At 43.5% G+C, this 20821-nt stretch overlaps 1 protein-coding gene across 4 annotated transcripts in view; it reads right to left on the bottom strand.

Moving 5' to 3' along the window:
• The window catches only part of USP31 (ubiquitin specific peptidase 31), a 197020-nt gene that overhangs the window by 27309 nt on the left and 148890 nt on the right, over positions 1–20821 (bottom strand). For 3 of the 4 annotated variants that reach the window (XM_081819862.1, XM_081819857.1, XM_081819858.1), the window contains one exon: positions 4180–4259. The gene's annotated coding sequence lies outside the window, so the exon portion shown is untranslated. Of the gene's footprint in view, positions 1–4179; positions 4260–18271; positions 18364–20821 lie in introns of those variants that run through there. The other variant, XM_081819859.1, reaches the window with a different exon arrangement.

The raw sequence follows: 20821 nt of genomic DNA, 5'->3' as shown, positions 1-20821 counted from the left end.
GCTTCTGCCACTTTTAGCATCTCGAGGGCGAGGGCGTGGGTGCTATTATCATAATGCCCATTTGTCAGAGGAAAAACCCGAGGCTCAGGGGACCCTAAGTGACTTGCTCCAGATCTCACAGCCAGCAAGTAGCAAAGTCTGGGTTTAAACTCCAAAAGTCTGACTCCAAAGCTGATGGTCTTGATTTAATCATGGGGTGACCGCTCAGCACCCATATTTTGATAAAGGCCATCACTTTGATGAGGGAACAGAAGGCAAGCTGAGGGCAAAGCCCAAGCTGACACCCCACAATCCCCCCCACTCCCAAGTGGGCTATGTGTGACATGCCTCAGGCACTCCTGGCTGCCCTAAAGCTAAGGGAAGGAAAAACAAATGGTCAACTAATAGAGATCACAGTCCTGCAAGACATGAGGCTCCCTCGGTTTATAAAATGTCTTAGTGATTTACAAGAAAAAAAGCATTCTTATCAATAACCTCACTTCCAGGAGGAAACTCCCAACTGTCTTCATGTTAATGCTTTACTAGAAGGAAAACCCACCTTAACTTGACAATGGCAAGGCCTCCAGTATCTTGTAGGTCCTCTTTAGCATAGGAAAGTTCTTTTGAAAACCTCCCTTCTCCTTGCGTCCCCCAACTCCTGAGTATTTGATCAGTCACCTCTCACAACCTTGGTGCAGCAGCTCTTTCTGCCCACGGGTCCTGTCCCCGTGCTTTAATAAAATCACCTTTTTGCACCAAAGACGTCTTAAGAATTCTTGGCCATCGACTCAGGACCTCACATATATTCCAAAACTACATCAACTTCAGCCTCAAAGACCTCTGGCTCACCAGCTACAAAGGTGAAAACCTTCGGGCGGTAAGGAACCATACCAGCATCCCAGCTGTTTCCTTCTCCCCGCTGGGGGCTCCTAAATGCCCTTCCCACTCTCGTCTGCCTGTTCAGCTACCTCCACCTGCAGGTAGAGTTGGTCACTGTTTCTTCTGGGCCACCGCTGAATTCATTCATTTATTCCTTCATTCGGTGAGTCATTCCACAGACACGTATTGATTTCTGCTCTGTGCCAGGAGCACGGAATTGGGCTGCAGGCCCAGGGACACAACACTCCTACAGTCAAGTAGAGGAGACAGATGTGTAAGCAGGCAATTGTAATGAGGACAGACGCAGAGCTGAAAGGGGAGGGAAGCCAGGAAGGCTGCCGGAGCAAGGGCCATTCAAGTTACAGTCGGAAGGATGAGCAGAAATTACCCAGGCTAAGAAGGGTGGAGAAATATGTTCCAGGCAGAGGGAACAGCATGGACAAAGACCCAGGGCTGAGCACCAGCACAGCACAAAATCTCCCTCGTCGTTTAGTTACTGGAGCAACCCAGCCAAGTTTCATGTATGGCTGGAGCATAAAGTGACAGAAGCCAATGGGGGCCTTCTAATTTTGGTCCCAACACCTCCATTCTTGGAGATGGACAACTGAGGTGGTCTCAGTCTTAGGCAAAGTGTTGTAAGTTTTTATGCCACTATAAAACTTGTATGGCTTGGGGACAGGTGCCCCACCTTCTACATAGGAAAATCTGAGGCACCTCTGGGGAGAAAGGGAGGTGGGGTGTGGCAGGTGAGGAAGGGGGGCCAGGTCACCATGGGCCTTGTAAGCCAGGTTAACTCATTTGGCCTTTCTCAAACAGAGGGCAAATGGCAAGTCATCAAAGGGCTGAGTGCTGGGGAGCTGACCAGATTCTCCTCCCACACAGTCACTCTGGGGACAGAGTGACAGCCTGCCTGCTTTTAAAAGGTTCCTAGGAAGCCTGGGGCAAAAAAAAAAAAAAAAGTCATGCTTCTCAGGTTAGAAAACATGTGAGTTCTTTAAAAATGAAATTTTAGGGGACTGGGGAAGAAGGCAGTCTCTTAAAAAGCCAAGGAAGGAGAGAGCATTTCTGGCCAGTGTCATCCCATAGGTCTCTCGGCCCCTATTGACTCCACAGGGAGTGGGGGACCCCACATCAGTGTCTTCTCCCTTACAGAGACCAAGGGGCCCTTCAGCTTCTGCCTCTCTGCCTCAGGATCCCTGGGCACCTTTGCACTCTAGTCCCGGGGCTCACTGCAGACCATCCCACCTCATGGGTTGAATCTAACTTTTGTCCCCAAGCCCTGGATTCCACACCAGCCTGGGTTTTCCCAGGCTTGATCCTACCTATTGTCTCACTTTTCTTGAGTCTTCAATATTTTTCCATTCTCCCTCTGCTGGGAAGCATCCTTGAGTGTCCTGAGCTAAACAAATGACCCTTTCCCTCAGGTCCCCACCATCTTTTTTCCTCCACCATTACACTTTTCTCTATAAAAGCAACCTCTGTTCATGGTTCCCACTTCCTCTAAGACATCTGCCTAATGCCAACAAGGCTACCAATCCTTAAGCATTTGCCTTCTGCCAGCTCTGTGTCATGAGCTCATCCATTTCTCATATGACCGTGTGAATTATGATCGTCCTCATTTTACAGACAGGGAAACTGAGGCTCCAGGGAGGGAGGATGAAGTAAATTGCTGAGTCGTACTACTGGCCCTAAACCCTGCTTTGCCTTCCATGAAGGCAGACACCTATCTTATCCCTGCCTTTGCCCTGGTAGATTTGAGGCACTCGATAAATATTTATTGAATGAATGAATGTTCAAATACATTAGTGACTTTCTGCTAGCTTGTCTGGAGCCCTTTTCTGCAAAGTTTAATAATTTAGTAATAAATACATTTGGTAGCGATGTTACATGTATCATTGTGTCTCATAATCCCAGAATTCCTTTATGAATTAAGTATCTTGAAAAATAAAATAGAGTGGAATTCAATACAATTCTGAACCATTCTATCTCATGTCTTCATCCTTGCTATCAAAATGCCAATGCCTTCTTAAACAGGAGAGAATGCCGGCTACATATTAATTTGGTTTTAGCTCGTGAAATACACTCAGGCATGCACGGTACAAAACAAAACAATATTCAAGAAGGAGACAAAAATAATCAAAAGGGATAAATTTGGTAAATCCTATACAAAATGCAGCAAGGTCTGAAAATATTTATTGGGAGAAACACACATTAAAGAAAGGTTATTTAGCAGACCCAAGAGGGAAAAACATCCAAAAGAATGAAACGGTACAAATTTAGACAATGTTTCAAAGAAATAAAAAATTAAGTAAAAAATTTCCTTAGGCCAATGGAAGAAAATGGCCTTAGACTGATACGCATAGCCAACTAGGTGAAGGGTCTATAGATAAATTGCTACCAGTCGGAATGGATTAGGTTCTGCTGCAGTAACAACCCATCACTCTCAGTGGCTTAACACACAGAAGGTTATTTCTCACTCACCCTCCATTTCCAGCACACGTTGAGTGAGGCTACACTCCACGTCATCTTCATCCCAGGACCCAGGCTGATAGTATAGCCCCTACCCGGAATATTACCGAAATGTGGTAAACATTGTTCTAACATGAAGAGTTTCTGCTTAGAAGTGAGACATGTCACTTCTGCTCACATGTGACTGACCGAAGCAAATCTCATTGTTTTGCTTGAGCTTAACTGGGCAGGGATGTGTAACTCTCCCACAGGGAGGGCAGCATATAATAACCTTCCACTTCAGGCAAATTGGATTTAGGCAAATGGTTAATACTCTACTTCCTTCATCCCCCCCTCCAAAACATACCTTCTTCTAAGTCACAAATTCTAACGTGTAAAAAACCACCAGGAAACAAGTTTCAATGCAGTTTCTGGAATCCACCTCCAGAGAGGCTGATTTAGGAGATCTTGGATGGTCCCTTAGGACCTACATGGCCACACCGGGTGACCTTGATGTCTGGTGGAATATGGCCCATTTTGAGAAACATTGATTTAATCTCAGATAGAAACTGCTATCTTCTCCAAATGACCTTTCCTCATTCCTTGCTCAAGATGCATGCAACCAAATACCCTCAAAATATTAGTGACTTGAGCAACATGGAGATTTATTTATCTCTTGCAACAGTAAGAAGCCTTGAGAGGAGGAGTCCAGGATTGCTCTGGTAACTCCTTGGTTATCAGGGACCCAGCCTCCTGATGTTCCATTATCTTTAGTCACCTCATGGTCCAAGATGGCTGCTTGTGCTTAGCCATTACATCCATATTCCAGGCAGCCAGAGGAAGGACAGGAGGAAAGAAGCATGTGTCCCTTACCTTTTAAGGAGACTTTCCCAAAACCCTACACACTTCTTGCATCTCAGTAGTCACTCAGTTAATCATATGGCCATATGTATCTACAAGAGAAAATGGAAAATCGTCTTTTATTCCAAGTGGCAATGAGCTCCACTAAATGTAAGCATCTTGTTACTAAGGAAAAAGAATAGGCCTCTGGCAGTCTGCCACACTGTTTCCCTTTCTGCAGCTTTCAGCAGTGTTGACATCCCTACCTTACACTACTCCCCTCACCCACCCCCCGCAACTAGCCTCTGGGGTGCTGCCCTTATCTGCTACATCAGCCAGCAGGCCAAGACTTCTGACTTTGGGGGGCTGGCCTCTCTCCTCCTCCACCTCAAATATAATAATTTCCAGCTTTCTGCTCTTCTTGCCCAGAGATGGTATGTGAGCCATGCCCAGCCAAAAGACATGTTTGGCTTTGCCCGTAAAGGGCTGCTCTCACTGTTTTTGAATTAATTCATTTGCAACATTTACATCAAACTAAAAAGTTTCTACACAACAAAAGAAACAATCAACAGAATAAAGAGGCAAACTACACAATGGAACAAATATTTGCAAACCATTTATCAGATAAGGGGTTAATATACAAAATATATGTAAGGAACTCATACAACGTAATAGCAAAAAAAAAAAAAAGAAAGAAAGAAAAAGGCAGAGGATCTGAATAGACATTTTTCCAAAGAAGACACACAAATGGCCAATAGGTACATGAAAAAAAGTGCTCAACATCATTGATCATCAGGGAAATGCAATTCAAAACCATAGTGAGATATCACCTCACATCTGCTAGGATGGCTGGGATCAAAAAGACAAGAAGAGGGGTGTCCGGCTGGCTCAGTGGGTGGAGCATGCCACTCTTGATCTCAGGGCAGTGAGTTCAAGCCCCATGCTGGGTGTAGATATTAAATAAATTAATTAAAAAAAAAAAGACAAGAGATAATAAATGCTGGCAAGGATGTGAAGAAAGGGAACTCCAGAGTGTTTTTGGTGGGAATGTAAATTGATGAAGCCACTGTGGAAAACAGAATGGTAGTTCCTCAAAAAATTAAAAATAGAGCTACCATATGATCCAGCAACTCCATTTCTGGGTATGCATCCGAAGGAAATGAAATCACTGTCTTGAGGAGGTATCTGCATCCCCACGTTCCTTACAGCATTATTTACAATAGCCAAAACATGGAAACAACTTAAGTGTCAACAAATGAACAGAAAAAGAATATCTCTCTCTCTCTCTCTCTCTCTCACACACACACACACATCAGAATATTATTCAGCCATAAAAAAGAAGGAAATCCTGCCATTTGTGACAACATGGATGTGGCCCGAGGGCATTATGTTAAGTGAAATAAGTCAGACAGAGAAAAACAAATACAGTATGATCTCAGTTATATGTGGAATCTAAAACAAAAGCCAAAGTCATAGAAACAGAGAGTAGAATGGTGGTTGCTAGGGGCTAGGGGTGGAGAAAACGGGGAGATGTTGGTCAAAGGAACAAACTTCCAGTTAGATGAACAAGCTCTGGGGAGCTAATATTCAGCAGTGTGACTATAGTTAACGATAGTGTGTTATATACTTGAAAGTTGCTGAGAGAGTAGATCTTAAATGTTCTCAGCACATACATAATTGTAATTATGTGAGATAATAGATATGTTAACTAACCTTATTGTGGTAATTGTTTTGCAATATAGAGGTCTATGAAATCATCACATTGATACCTTAAACTTATACAGTGTCATATGTGAATTCTATCTCAATAAAACTGGGGGAAATAATAATTAAAAAATAATAGTCCATTTTTCACATACGTATCCAGATTGGTGGATGCTCTTAAAAACTTGCAAGATCAGGCCACACCGGGCCCACATTCCTCTATGGCCACAGCCAGCTCAGCTGAGCACAGCTGCCCCTGCAGATGAAGCAACAGCCCCACGGTGTCCCTCCACCTCCTAATGCCGACTGACGCTACTGAATCTGTGACCCTACAACTCCCTGTTTCCTCTCGGAAGGATCTTATTAGCTTAGTTCACACCCACATGCAAAGAACAACTTAAATCAGGAGCAGTCATGATCTCTCACCTACATTTCAATCCTGCACTTCTGACATCTATAAATCTTTCCTGCTTCCAAGACTATTTTTATGTGGTAAGTGATTCTGCTTGGTCCCAAACTGTGAACATCAGGCAAGTTAACTCTCCTGTTTTCTTAAAAAGTTATTCTAAGACATAGTAACATCATGAGCCCCCTGGTTGGATGCACTGAGAAGAACACATCACTTCTGTGGTATTCTCACTAAAAATGCATAACCTCAATTTGATCATGAGAAAACATCAGACAAAATCAGATCGAGAGACATCCTACAAAACAGCTGACCAGTGTTCATCAAAAATGTCAAGATTGTGAAAGACAAGAAACTAAAGAAACATAACTACTAAATGCAATGTGGGATCCTGGACCAGAAAAAGGGCACTGGGGGGGAATATTGGGGAAATTCGAGTAAGGTCTGTAGTTTACTTAGCAGAACCATACCAATGTTAATTTCTTGGTTTTGAAAACCAGACTATGGTTACATAAAACGTTAATATTAGGGGAAGCTGGATGAAGGGTACATAGGAACCCTACCATTTTTTTCAACTTTTCTGTGAGTCTGAAAATTATTTCCAATGAAAAGTTAAAAATGAAGTTATTACAAAAATATTTATCTTGGGGCGCCTGCCTGGGTGGCTCAGACAGTTAAGCACCAGACTCTCAATTTCAGCTCAGGTCATGATCTCAGCTTAGCATGTAGTCTGCTTGAGGTTCTCTCTCTCTCCCTCTCCCTCTGCCCCTCCCCCCTCAAATAAATAAATACATCTTTAAAATATATATATATTTATCTCATGGGATCATGGTAATGTCAAAAGAGATTACATACATAAAGAATACAGTGCTATATCTTCTCCCTCTGTCTACTCCTCCCCCCAGAGCCTAGCACAGTGGTCTGCCTTCTGCAAGTTCTCAGTATTTGACATATTGAATAAGCTTGAGGAAAAAAAAGTGGGGGGGGGGGAAACTAACTTTGTATTAGTAACACCATTTCATTCTTACGATAATCCTGTGAGGAAGGCATTATTATCCTCATTTTACAGATGAGGTCATTGAAGTACAAAACGGTTTACAGCTTGCACACTTGAAAGCAGTTTATTTCTGAAATCACTCTTGCACCCAGCACTTCCAGCCCAGGGGAGCACCTGACTGTGCTCCCCAGCAACCCACCCAGCCCCACCCTTACCAGCTTCCCGGTTTGTGCTTTCAGAAAAGAGAGCTGCTTCTGCTGGTCTCCTGCTCTAGCACTTGGATTTCATTAACAAGCACAATTGTAACTGAAATTTTATTCACCAGCCACAGCTTGGCAATTATTCAAGTTCTCCCAAGCTCGGAGCCTATGCTCACTTCCTTTTGGCGGACAGAGAGAAAAGAAAGCAAACCTCAGTCCACATTCCTAGGGCAATGTACCCTGCTTGTGCTGGTTTCCGTGTCTCTCTGTGTTCCCAGGACACTGTGCACTTAGTAATTTCTAAAGAAGGCTGTTAGATTCAGATGGTAATCACAGCCCCCTTCTGGCGCATTCCCTGGACTCTTGGCCTCATTAGAAATCCTCTCGCTGCCTGCTTCCAGCCTCTCGCTTGCAAGTAAATGCTGGCCTCCGCTCTCCTTCCTGCCAGAATCTCAAGGCACCTCATTTACTTTTTTCTTAATGTAACATTTATTGTCGCTTCCCTCCTGTTCTCTGATTATAGAAGGAATACATGTTTGTTGCAGAAAAATGTGAAATCACGGAAAATCACAAAGAGAATAAAACTCGAACCATAATGCCACCAGCCAGAAATAAGCACTGCTACTATATGGAGATGTAAGTGATCCTTGACTTTCTTAAATATGGCTTTTGTGAAAATAGCACATTATATATAAAAATCCCTAATCTAGAGATCTAAAATGCAAATAAAATAGGACCATCTGTTTTCACCACACTGCATAATTCCAGGGGGCACTGTTCATATTGGTCTATGGGAATGACACCGTCTGAAGTTGTGCAGTGCACAATCTATGCAGCTGTACTTGGCAGTCATGTTACAGGGCCTGGGAAGACAACACAAATCAAGTTGTAGGTAAACTAAAGTACCAGAGCAGCTCCTGAGAATTATTACAATGTACGGATGTGGGACCAGTGGTGCCAGAACGATGTGATTTTTCAAAAGAGGCTAGAAATCTGGATTTTAAAATATCGTCACCATTTTTTAAATGCTGGCAACTAATTCAATTTTAAAAACCCACTGTACAAAACAAATAGGCCTAATCTAGACTGTGGGGTATCTGATAAAGCTTCTCCTCTCTCTTCTTTCTCCTACACCTGCCATCCTTGCTTTCTCCATGGAGTGGCCTCCAGAACTCTATTCTTAGGCAGGGAGCCTCACTCTAACTGTTCTATAATTGGGCCCCCCCTCTAGGGGGGAGGGGCGGGGAGGCAGTCATCAAGGGCCCCACTTATCCCCTGCCACTAAGACAATGAGAGGAGACAGATTTGGCATTTCGTCCCTCCTCTACAAATGGCTCATCAGCATATTCCTTCCAACCACGTAAGAACCTCTCTTTGAGGGCCACCTGAGTGGCTCAGTTGGTTAAGCGTATGACTCTTGATTTTGGCTTAGGTCATAATCTCAGGGTTGTAAGATTGAGCCCTATTGTCAGGCTCTGCACTGGACATGGAGCCTGCTTAAGATTCTCTCCCTCTCTCTCCCTCTGCCCCTCCCCTCCCCCCCCAAACGACAACAACAACAAACAAAAAATTTTTTAAAAACTCTCTTTGAGGGGTATTTTAGTAAGTACGGTGTACAGCAACATTTGAGCCACCCAGCGATGCTTTCATTGATGCCTCAGATGAGTGTTTAGGTAAAAGATTTAAGATTGGGGGCTCCCAGGAAGAGAAGGGAAGGGACAGCAGGTCCTGGGTAAGGGAAGATGCTTAACCGACTGAGCCACCCAGGCACCCCTCTTTAACATTGTTTTTAACAACCACATAGAGGGGTGTGGGTGGCTCAGTCAGTTAAGTGTTTGCCTTTGGCACTCCCTGCTCAGCAGGGACCCTGCTTCTCCCTCTCCCACTCCCCCTGCTTGTGCTCTCTTTCTCTCTGTCAAATAAATTAATAAAATCTTAAAAAAAAAATAGAATTCCATTGCATGAATGTACCATAATTATATTTCCTGGTGGTGAGCATAAAGATTGTTTCCAATTTTTGATACTGTAAATACATTGTCCAGAAAAGCTTACCCATAGCTGTGATTATTTTATTATAAATTTACTTATTTACATTATATCATTTTATGTTAAATTACCTGGTCAAAGAGTATGCCAATTTTGATGCACAAGTGACCCCACATAAATATTGTACCACATTTTCACATACTGTGTGTGAGTGCTTATTTCCCCACCCCCTCATCCACAGTAGATTCAGAACCAGATTATGGGGCGAGACACCTAAACACTCACCTGGGGCATCAGTGAAAGCACTGCCAGGAGCCTCAAATGGTACTGACCATCTTCATTACCAAAACTCTCAAAGAGAGGTTTTTATGTGGCTGGAAGAAATATGCTGAGCCATTTGTACAGGAGGGGTAAAGCCCCTCAAGAGGCTTACTTAAGGAACAAGTAGATGGTCATTAACCTGCTGTCTAAGGAAGGTGGGTCCAAATAACTATAGGGATATTATTTTGCATATTGGAGCGTGCAAGTTCAGGGCCAGAGCCAAACTGCTGGGGACAGACAGAGGCTGAAAACTGCTGTAAATTGTCTTCCTCAGACACTCTCCTTTTTAACTACTGAACAAATGTTTAATAGATATCACTTTTAATCATGTAGAGTACTTTGTATTAACTGGAAGGATACCCAAGGTAAACTGATAACTGATAAAAGCAAGCCGAAGAACAATTTCTTTTGTACTCCCCACTTTTTAAAAAATTGATTTATTATTTTTTTGAGAGAGAGAAAGAGAGAGTGCATGCAAGTGGAGGGGAGGGGCAGAGGGAGAGTGGAGAGAATCTCCAGCAGACTTCCCACTGAGCACAGAGCCATGTGCAGGGCTCAATCTCACAACCCCAATGACCTGAGCAGAAATCAAGAGTTGGATGTTTAACCAACTGAGCCACCATATTCCCCACTTTTTAAAGAAAACTTACATAAGCACTCATATGTTTCCATCTCCTTATATAAGCAAAGGAAAATATGGAAGATAATATACAACACTTTTAACAGTGCCTATTAGGGATATTAGTCTGTAGAGGGGAAGAAAAGATTATTAATTTTACTTTAGATGCTTGAATTACATCAGTTGTTTTAATTGTGTCAACAAGCACATACAACTTGTGTAATTCAAATGTTCCATTTTTTAAATTAGATTTGAAGAGGCACCAAATAGTAGCAAGCCCAGAAGAGGCTACATCTCAGACTGTCTCTGGCTAGATAATATTATCTTTGAAAATCTTTGCTTAAAAACTGGCAGTATTACATACTGATCTTATGAGAATCATAATAGGTATCTCTTTTTGCTCTTGACCATATGAGATTATGTCTAGTATTTTGCTTTTAAGTTAATGTGGAAGTTGTTTTAAGATAGAAATTCTTTACCATATTTAGGAACTACTCCTTTATTCCAAGTTTACCTAGAGTTGTTAAGAAAAATGCATATTAATGACTACCCATTGTTTAAACAAAATCTACAGAGTTGATCATCTGGCTTCCCTCTGTACTTACTAATATAATCAGATGTGTTGGTAACTTTCCTAATATTAAACCATCCTTGCATTACAAGACTAAGCTTGATTGGATCATGCTTTATTGCACTGTTAGTGCTAGAACCAGTTTGGTTAAAATTGATTTGATGATGCTTTATTTAGGGTTTTTACATCAGTATTCATAAGAAAGTTTGGTTGGTAATATTCCTTTCTTGTGATGTTTATAATCAGATTTTTGCTATCGGTTATGCTAGCTTCATGAAACAATTTGAGGAACTCTTCTTCTTTTTGTTTGTTCTACCTACTCAGGTAGTCTGAAAATGACTTATTCTTTGTATGTCTTTAAAAAACTCATTCATAGGGACACCTGTCTGGCTTAGTCAGTAAAGCATGCAATTCTTGATCTTGATCCAAGCCCCATATTGGGCATGGAGACTACTTAAACAAAAAAATAAATAAAAATTTAAAAATAAATAAAAAGGGGTACCTGGGTGGCTCAGTCAGTTAAATGTCTGACTCTTGATTTTAGCTCAAGTCATGATTTCAGGGTTGTGAGATCAAGCCCCAAGTCAGGCTCTGCGCTGGGTGTGGAACCTGCTAGGTGTGGAGAGATTCTCTCTCTCCCTTTCTCTGCCTCCCCTCACCCACTCTCATGCTCTCTCTCAAGTGAATAAATAAATAAATAATTCATCCATAAAATTATCTGAGCATGGAAACTTTCAGAGAAGTGGAGTTTTGTTTGTTTGTTTATAACTTTTACTATTTCTTTCAGGGTTACTGGTCCATCTACATTTTCCATTTCTTTCTTTAGTCAATTTCATTCACTTGTATCTTCCTTGAAAAGAAGCTATTTCATCCAGATTTTTAAATTCATTTGTAATGTATTGTATATCCTTTGATAATTCTTATAAAAGATCCTCTAATTCCATACAACTGGTTTCTTTTCCATTCTCATTTTGCTTATTTTCTTACATTTCCCAGAGGTCTCTCTATTTTACTGGCTGTTTCAAAGAACCAGGTCTTACAGTTAGCTATCAATGTTTATTGGCCTTAGATTTTCTAGCTCAGTTTGGTTGTTCTTTTTTTTTTTTTTAAGTGCTCTGTCCTGATTTCCTTGTGTTTATTTTGTTGACCTTCTCTTCCTAATTCTTGAGGTCAATACTCATTTCATTTGTTTTCATTTTACTTGTTTAATGGCTAAAGCATTTAAGGCAATTATTTTTCCTGAATCCAGCTTTAGCTTATCCCATAAAACCAAAGGTGTTACATTTCATTTCTACTTTTCTTTGAAATGGTTTATATCCACAGCTGAGTTTTTTTTTTTTTTTTAAGATTTTATTTATTTTTTGACAGACAGCGAGAAAGGAACACAAGCAGGGGGAGTGGGAGAGGGAGAAGCAGGTTTCCCGCCAAGCAAGGAGCCTGATGTGGGGCTCGATCCCAGGACCCTGGGATCATGACCTGAGCCAAAGGCAGACGCTTAACGACTGAGCCACCCAGGCACCCCCCAGCTGAGTTTTTAGGAGAGAGTTTTAATGGTTGTTGTTGTTTTTTTTTAAATAACTGATTCAGAGATTATTTTAAATTAAAAATAGGTTCATTATACAAAACAAAAATAAGGGAAAATTCATCCAGAATTCTACCACTCAGATGGTTATACACATCGTTCCAACCACTGGTGCATATGGCTGCTTCTTCTTCCTTTAAAAAAAATCATATTATCTATATATTATCTTAAAAGCCTCTTTCTTTCCTAGATATTGTATGTGTGGTTATTGGGACCTCTTGCTACTACTCTTAGGGGGTTGTGAACTCTTGGGGTCCTCCGGTAACTTACATGAACATGGGGATTGCTCAACAGGCAAATTTTAGGAGATTTTATTGGTGCCTTCTCTCCTTTAGGAGAGACAGGAAGACTTGTGACAAAGATTTCATACATGAAGATATTGCTTTGCCTCCATGTCCTTTAACCAGCACCCCATCATCAAGCTTGAAGACAAAGGGAACCAGAAAAGACTCCTCATATCCTCCTGCCTAGAACCCCTGGCTCCTGCCCAGCATCCCCAAATTTACAGCCAGATCCATCCTTTGCCATCCGGGCAAATCACTTCACTTCTTCAGAGCTTTCCTTTCTCCGTCCATAAGATGTGGATGACAGGAGACCCTAGCTTATAAGGTAGTGATAAGTTTTAAATAAAAAAATGTATAGAAAGCACTTAACACATAGCCTGGCACATAACACTCGGTGATAGCTGTTGTTGTGACTAATCCCACTACTTTCTAAACAAGCAAAACGAATAAAGATCTCACCTCGCAACTGAGGCTCAGGGGATCTCAATGCCTGCTACTCATCTGCAGTTTTACAAAAGCAATTAAAGCTTGCCTGTGATCGTGAGTCTCTTCATCGTCCTTGAAGCCTGAGTTGCCCTATTGAGAGAGGAAGCCAGTGCCCTTGTGCCCGTTCCGGTGCTGTTTATTATGCCAGAGAGGCTGCTCAGACTCATTACTGCTGCGGAATACGGGCCCCCAGGGGCTGAGTGAAGCTGGATAATTACCAACAGATCCCTAATAGGTATGGACTCAATGGAGACAAGTCAATCAGGAACGCGGCACTTATGTCTAAACCATTCCAATCCACGCCTGGGGGCACCGGAGACTGCTAATGAGGGCCAAGCTCCTGAGGCCAGGGGCCCTGACCATCAGCTCCACCCTTGAGAGCCCCATGCCTAAGAGAATCCTGACACCCACTCCCTCCCTAACAACTCAGTGGCTCACCTCCAGGAGAACTAAGAGGCAAGCTGATTTGGCCTGATATCAGGATCTTCTCTGCCTTAATGGCCTGGCCCTGTCCTCTCCAGTAGAAGATCTAGTCCTCTCAGAAATTCCACCCTTAAGAGAGATCTCCTGAAGCAAGTCTCCCTCCCTGCTCTTCTCTCCATTAACCCCTACTCAGCTACACTTCTCCTCCTTCATTCTTATCACAGGGACCATCATTTAAAAAACTAGCAGTGACTTCAGCTCCCTAGTTCTCACAAAGCCACAGTATTGCCCTGAGGAAACATGGCTTTATCTCTAACATTTGCTGTCAGTACACATGCACACATGCAATTTAATTGAAAGCATGATGATTAGGGGCGCCTGGGTGGCTCAGTTGGTTAAACGTCGGACTCTTGATTTCAGCTCAGGTCATGATCTCAGGGTCATGGGATTGAGCCCCAAGTCAGGCTCTATGCTCAGCACGGAGTCTGCTTGAGATTCTCTCTCTCTCTCTCCCTCTTCCCCTGCTCCTGCTCACGCTCTCTCAAATAAATAAATAAATTCTTTTAAAAAAAAATAAAGCATGAGGATTAGAATTCCTGACAGACTGTCCCCCAAAGGTAAGAATTTCAGTCCACAAATTGAACTTTCTGGATGGTTCTACAGCTGATCTTTAGTGGTATCCTAAGCCCCATTTCTTTTTGGTGGTAGAAATATAATCTCAGCAATTCAAAAAGGCCCCATCCCAGCTTGTTCCCAGGATGGGTGGGACACCTACATTCTGAGGGCAGAAGAGCCAAGTGCCAAGGGTGAATCTGATCCTTGGTCACTGTCTACCACCCATACTGGTATCCTCCAAGCCACCCTGCTCCCCTCCTGCCTTGGCCATTGTTCACTGTCTATGCAGAGTGTTTGCTGAGATCTGCTCATTCCCATGGCAGAGTTACACTGGTCATTTAGCTATTTCCAGACCCTTCTCCCCAAATAGCATACACTCACTGGCTTTTCTGTAATACCATTCCTCCTCAGAAGCACTAAAAGCCCCTGACTTAATGGACAAGGAAGGACAGAGAATCCTTGGTTAATATCTAAAATAATTATTCCCTCACAAGTGTCACACAAAAAAGGCGGGTAGTTAGGAGTAGGTCAAAGGTCCAAAAGGAAGACCCTCACCATTTGGGAAGTATCTGTAACACAACTACAATTGTGGACACAGCTGGTATTCCCAGAGGGACCGAGATAGGTTAGATCAGTACAAGGGAAGTTGTGGTAGATATTTCCACAGGAAGGGAGCTTTCTCTGGGTTCCGATGCCATCAGGGGCTTTCTTTGCTCCAAAATTCCACAGAAACATAAAAGGAGAGTAGGTAAGTGATTCCACAGAAGGATGTGTGCTTATGTATCATTCAGGTAAGAGTTGGGTCTACATGGTGGCTTCCCAACCCACCTCCTCATTTGCTTCTGGAACGTATTGTTTTTCAAGACCCACTAACTAAGTGAGACCTTGAGCAAAAGTCAGAAGCAGCCAACACCTCTTGGACTCCTGCAAAAGTATTAGCTTGAGCCAGAAATTTGAAGGCAGTTCATACCACCAGACAGCTCCGCCATTCTTGGCCACTATATAAGATACAAAGAGCTTAGAACATCTGCCCTCTAGGGGTCCCTGGGTGGCAAAGTCAGTTAAGCCTCTGACTCTTGGTTTTGGCTCAGGTTGTGATCTTGGGGTTTTGAGATCAAGCCGGGCTTGAGATCAAGTTGGGCTCTGCACTCAGCACGGAGTCTGGTTGAGATTCTCTCCCTCTCCTCTGCCCCTGCTGCTCATGCGTGCTCTCTCTCTCTAAAATAAATAAATAAATTTTTAAAAAAAGATAATCTATCCTCTAGGTATTTCCCATCCTCACTTTATCCCAAGGTTCTTCCCACCAACTCTTCCAACTCCAAGCAAAAAAACAGCCCATGCTGCCTGACCACGTATCCCTGGAGCCTCATCACTGACATCCCTGATCTCCTGGACACTCCCCTACAGCTTGGGTAATGTCAGTGTCCATGAGGATGACCCATCTAACAAAAAGCCCTCCAGTTCTTAAACCCCACAACTGTGATGTCTCCCGTATACCAACTTGAGCCATACCTGGAACTTCTCAGCATCTCCTAAAAGTGCCTTGTGTCATAAATGCTAAATTCTCCAGCTGCGATCTCTTCCCCTCTCCATTGCTCCAATACCATCGATGCCTTCAGGGTCTTGTCCTCTTTTTCTCAGCCTGTGAACTGCTTGGGTTCACATCCTTCCCTAACCGGCCTGGACCCCACAATCCTTCATTTCAGCTAACTGCTTGCCACCCACACTCTCAATTCCCTGTTCCTCTGCCACTACCTCCCTAACCCAGAATCTGTTCAGGCTGCTGGAAACCACCACAGAAATGCCTACAAATGTCACTACAAATACAGGATCTCCAGCATTAGCTTCACCTTCCAGGCTATCTGGGAATCAGTTGAAGAATGAAGTGTAAACGTGTTTTGGTTTAATTGTCAAACTCAATCAAGTCTTTCAGCTTCATTGAGATGTTGGTGCTTGTACCTAAGAGAACCTGTGACAAAGGTAAACCAACCATTGCCCCTGACCCAAGCAGCAACAAAGTTCTGTTTTAATGGATGCTGTAGATTATGACACTGTTGCCATTGTTCCATTTAAGAGATCACCATGCTTGCCCCCAGGGACAGTTTGAGGGTGGAATCAATTCCTTAGCACCTTGCAGTGGAGCCTGGTGGTAGCATTCCTCACAGACCTTTATTGATCACTGTGTCTTTGCACAATGACCTAAGTAAGCAAGGTGTTGTCCATGCATGGAGAGATTAGCACTCAGGGGGAAGGTCAGCCCTCATGTCCAGGGGCATTCTTAATTCTAGAGTGAGGATGGGGATAGGCTCTTTGGCAACAGATCTCTCCCCATCTTCGGGAATTAAGAGCACACCAACATCTTTGTTTATAGTCAAGACCTACTCATCTGGTCCATGGCAGTTGTGCGTGAGAGGGTCAAAAAGCAGTACACCAGTATAATCGTACATGACCTTACTCATTATATGCATATAATATTTTATATTTGAATTCCTTAAACAATGATGCAGCTACACTGTCTAGATCCAGTTGAGCTGTACCCATCAGGCCATGGATCATTCCAACACACAGCCTCTGTGGCTGCCTTGGGAAACTCTGAGCCATGTCTCACTTTGGTGGCCTGAGTGACAGGACTCACTTGGCTTATCTGTCTTAGTGCTCATACTGTGACAGTCACTCACCCCCCTACCCACTGGTAAATCCTAGGCACAGGCAATAGAAAATGAATGGCATGGGAGGCTGAATCGGGTAGAATTAGTGGCAATTATACCCACTGTAGGATTCCAGAGCTGAGTTCCAGCAATATTCCTCATTTCCGTTTGGTATTAAATGAGATAACAAAGAACTTAACACAGGGCCTGGGACATAGCAGGTCCTCAGTAATGGCTAATTGGGCAATAATGTTAGGTTGTGTAGGATTGTGGCTGAAAGTAGGGACTCTAGAGCTGGATTCCTTTTGTTCAAAGCCCAGTGCTATTGTTTACATGCTGTGTGGACTTGCTGTAGTTATTTAGTATCTCTATGGCTCAGTTTCTTCTCCTTGAAATAGGGATAACAGTCACTACCCCACTGGATTGCTGTGAACAACTTAGCACATAGACAGCATTCTGTAAGTATTAGCTAATTTTATTAACAAGCTAATGATGATGATGATGATGATGATGACGATTAGAGGAATAAGGGGTCTTTGGAGCCTGCCTTACTGTCCCCCTTTCTTCCTCCCCATCCTTTCAGCCTTATCTGCCCTGCAAAACCCCCACCCAGGGTCCACCGCACCCTCATCATCTCTGCTGAGATGCTGGGGAAACATTTTCATGCTTGTTCGGATTGGCCTCTGCAGCAGATTAAAGATGGACACACATTCTCTGACACTCCTCCCATTGAGAAGTGGGTCTTATTGCCCCATTCTTGAATCTGGAATTCTCTTAGTGACTTGTTGGACCAACAGAATGCAGCAAGAGTCCTGGGACTTCCAAGGCGAAGTCATAAGAAGCCTTGCACCCTCTCCTTGGACCTTGTAGAATGCTTGCTCTCAAGATGCTGCTTCTCAGAACCCAGCCTCCAAGCCTTGAGAAGCCCACGCCACACTAAGAGCCCTGTGTAGGCACCCCAGCCTGGAGCCCCAGCTGAGATTCCAAACATCAGCCAGCATCAACTGCTAGCCATGCAAGTGGACATTTTGGACATCCAGCACAAGTCAAGCCTTCACATGACTGCAGCCCATTTGCCACCTATGTGCAACTGCATGAGAGACTCCAAGCGAGAACCACCCAGCTGAGTCCAGTGAACCCACAGAACCATGAGAGACAAAAATAAATTGTTGTTTGAAGCCACTAAGCTTTAGAGTGGTTTGTTACAGCAGAAATGAATAACCAGAACAGTGTCTAACCTGAAAGAGGCTGTTGGGTTATCCTCCCCGCGGCCCCATCCTTAGGCCGTTCTTTCCTCCTTCTACACCTTCACCCTTCACCACCTGCCCATCACTTTGCAGGAGGGCAACTCCTGTTAGGGATAGTAGAGTTTAGCCTACAGAAAAGGCAGAGAGAGGAGGTTTATTTAGAATGCCTGAGAGGTATTAAGCATTGCAAGGCTCCCAGAAATCCAAGAGCAGGAGTTATAGGCCGGCTGGCCTTGGTGAGGCTGGGAATCTGGGGATAAGCAGAACCTGAGGAAGTTCCAGTGTTTCTTTCCATCCCTCCAGCATTCCATAAACACCTGCCGAATACCCACTCTGGACCAGGTTTGTTCTCCACTTAGCTGCTTTCTGATTTTTCTCTGGACCATCTGCATCTCCTGATGCTTCCCCATCATCTATATTTTATCTTTTCTCTACATTATAAACCCTGTTGCTTCACAACTGTCCCTCGTTTGTGACACACACTCCTCCCTCACATGGCCCCAACTCAATGTGAAAACCTCTCTAAATGCGGTTTGGCCATTTCAGCTGAAGCTGAATGTCACAGGTCAAATTCCTGACAGCAAGAATAGACTGGCCACCCCTCAGGCCAGTCTAGCCCTGGTCCAGTCAACACTTGGAAAGCTAGCACTGTGTTGATGTGGAGAGATTCTTAATAGAGGGGATGACAAAGTGACAAGTCAAGGGCTAGATCAGGGGACCTGCACTCTGAGAATGGCTCCATCACTTGTTTGTGTGTGGCCTGGGGCAACCTACATCCCTCTCAGGTGGTCTTGCCTCCTCCTGTATGGAATGAGGTAGTTCTATCAGGTGGGAGGAGGGTGGGAATATACCTGATAGGTGTTCCAGAATCTAAGAGTAGAGAAGCATGTCAAGTTTGCCTGTCTCTTTTAACTGTCAAACAACTTTTTCCAATAGGGACTAATACTATCTTCATTTTATAGTTGGGGAAACTGAGGTATGGCCAGATTAATAGCATGCTCCAGTTCACGCAGCCAGGAAATAACTCAGCTGGGACACAGACAAAAATCTGTTTGCCATCAAGGCCTGTCTTCTGAGTCATTCCCTGTACCCCTTATCTATGCCAGAGTCTGTGTGCCCAGGAAGAAGATAATATAAAATAAAAAAGGTTGAGAAAAGCTGGCACAGTCTATATTATTTCTTTCAACATTGTATCTTTTTCTCTTAGGCTCTAATATTTTTTTCTGTTAAGCATTTTAGAACACTGGGGGCTTGGGAAGTAATAATGAGCCAGATGTAAACCAGAGACCTCAAGGAGAGAGGACTGCTCACAATGATATCCCTCCTCCTCCACCAGGGGATGATTTCATGATATCACATAATACAAGGGTAGAGAGACAGCTCCATCTCTTTCTATTAATACCATTCAGTGGAAATTTGTTAAAGAAACAGACCTGTATCACTTCTAAGGCCAGGGAAGTGGGAAAAGGCCTTGATCTCTATAACCTTTTGGGGCCTCTGAGGCTATGTATGCAGAGCATGCGCAGGGTCCTGGCTGGTGCAGATGAGCACCCCCATTAACTGAGCTCTCCCTCTAAAGAGCACAACCCCTGGGCACCTGGGTGGCTCAGTTGGTTAAGCGACTGCCTTCGGCTCAGGTCATGATCCTGGAGTCCCGGGATCGAGTCCCGCATCGGGCTCCCTGCTTGGCAGGGAGTCTGCTTCTCCCTCTGACCCTCCCCACTCTCCTGCTCTCTCTCTCTCAAATAAATAAATAAAATCTTTAAAAAAAAAAAAAAAGAGCACAACCCCTGAGGAGTGAGGTCAAAGGCACGGGTCAGCGGGAAGGCCTCTGCCTTCCCTACAGATCATGGTCCGGAGAACAGGATTCACAGGATCTCAAATGTGCATGTGAATTTCTTGCTCTGTGCTGTGGCTCCCCGGCTTGAATACAGATGAAGCCTGCTAAAACCCAGGCCCCTGCAGGCAGAGGGCTGGCTGGAGCCTCTTTAATGTCTGCCATGAGACAAGGGAGAATCCTTCCACCCAGAGGTTCTCAGGTGGGATTTCCCCAGCCTGGAATATACTGAGGGCATCAGCAGCAGGGGGTGCACACAAAATGAGGGGGTGGAGAATGCTGATGGCACTTAGCATTTAATATTTCCAAAACAGACTTTGTAGACATCCTTACATGTATTAATTTCTTTTTAAGTTTTTGTTTTAATTATATATGGGATGCGTGGTAAAAACCATAATCTTTTATAATAGCTACGCCTGTGTATAGCACTTACTGTGTACCAGGCTCCATTCTGAGAATTTTTAAAATATTAACTCATTTAATGCTTTAACATTTTAAATTACATGATCTATTTTTTAAAATTTTTTATTGTTATGTTAATCACCACACATTACATCATTAGTTTTAGATGAAGTGTTCCATGATTCATTGTTTGTGCATAACACCCAGTGCTCCATGCAGAATGTGCCCTCCTCAATACCCACCACCAGGCTAACCCATCCTCCCACCCCCCTCCCCTCTAGAACCCTCAGTTTGTTTTTCAGAGTCCATCGTCTCTCATGGTTCGTCTCCCCCTCCGATTTCCCCCC

Source organism: Leptonychotes weddellii, chromosome 5, assembly GCF_054177405.1.
Source record: "Leptonychotes weddellii isolate Sample4059 chromosome 5, ASM5417740v2, whole genome shotgun sequence".
NCBI lineage: Eukaryota > Metazoa > Chordata > Mammalia > Carnivora > Phocidae > Leptonychotes > Leptonychotes weddellii.
The sequence above is the reverse complement of the archived record's forward strand: the minus strand, read 5'-3'. Positions and strand labels throughout refer to the sequence as shown.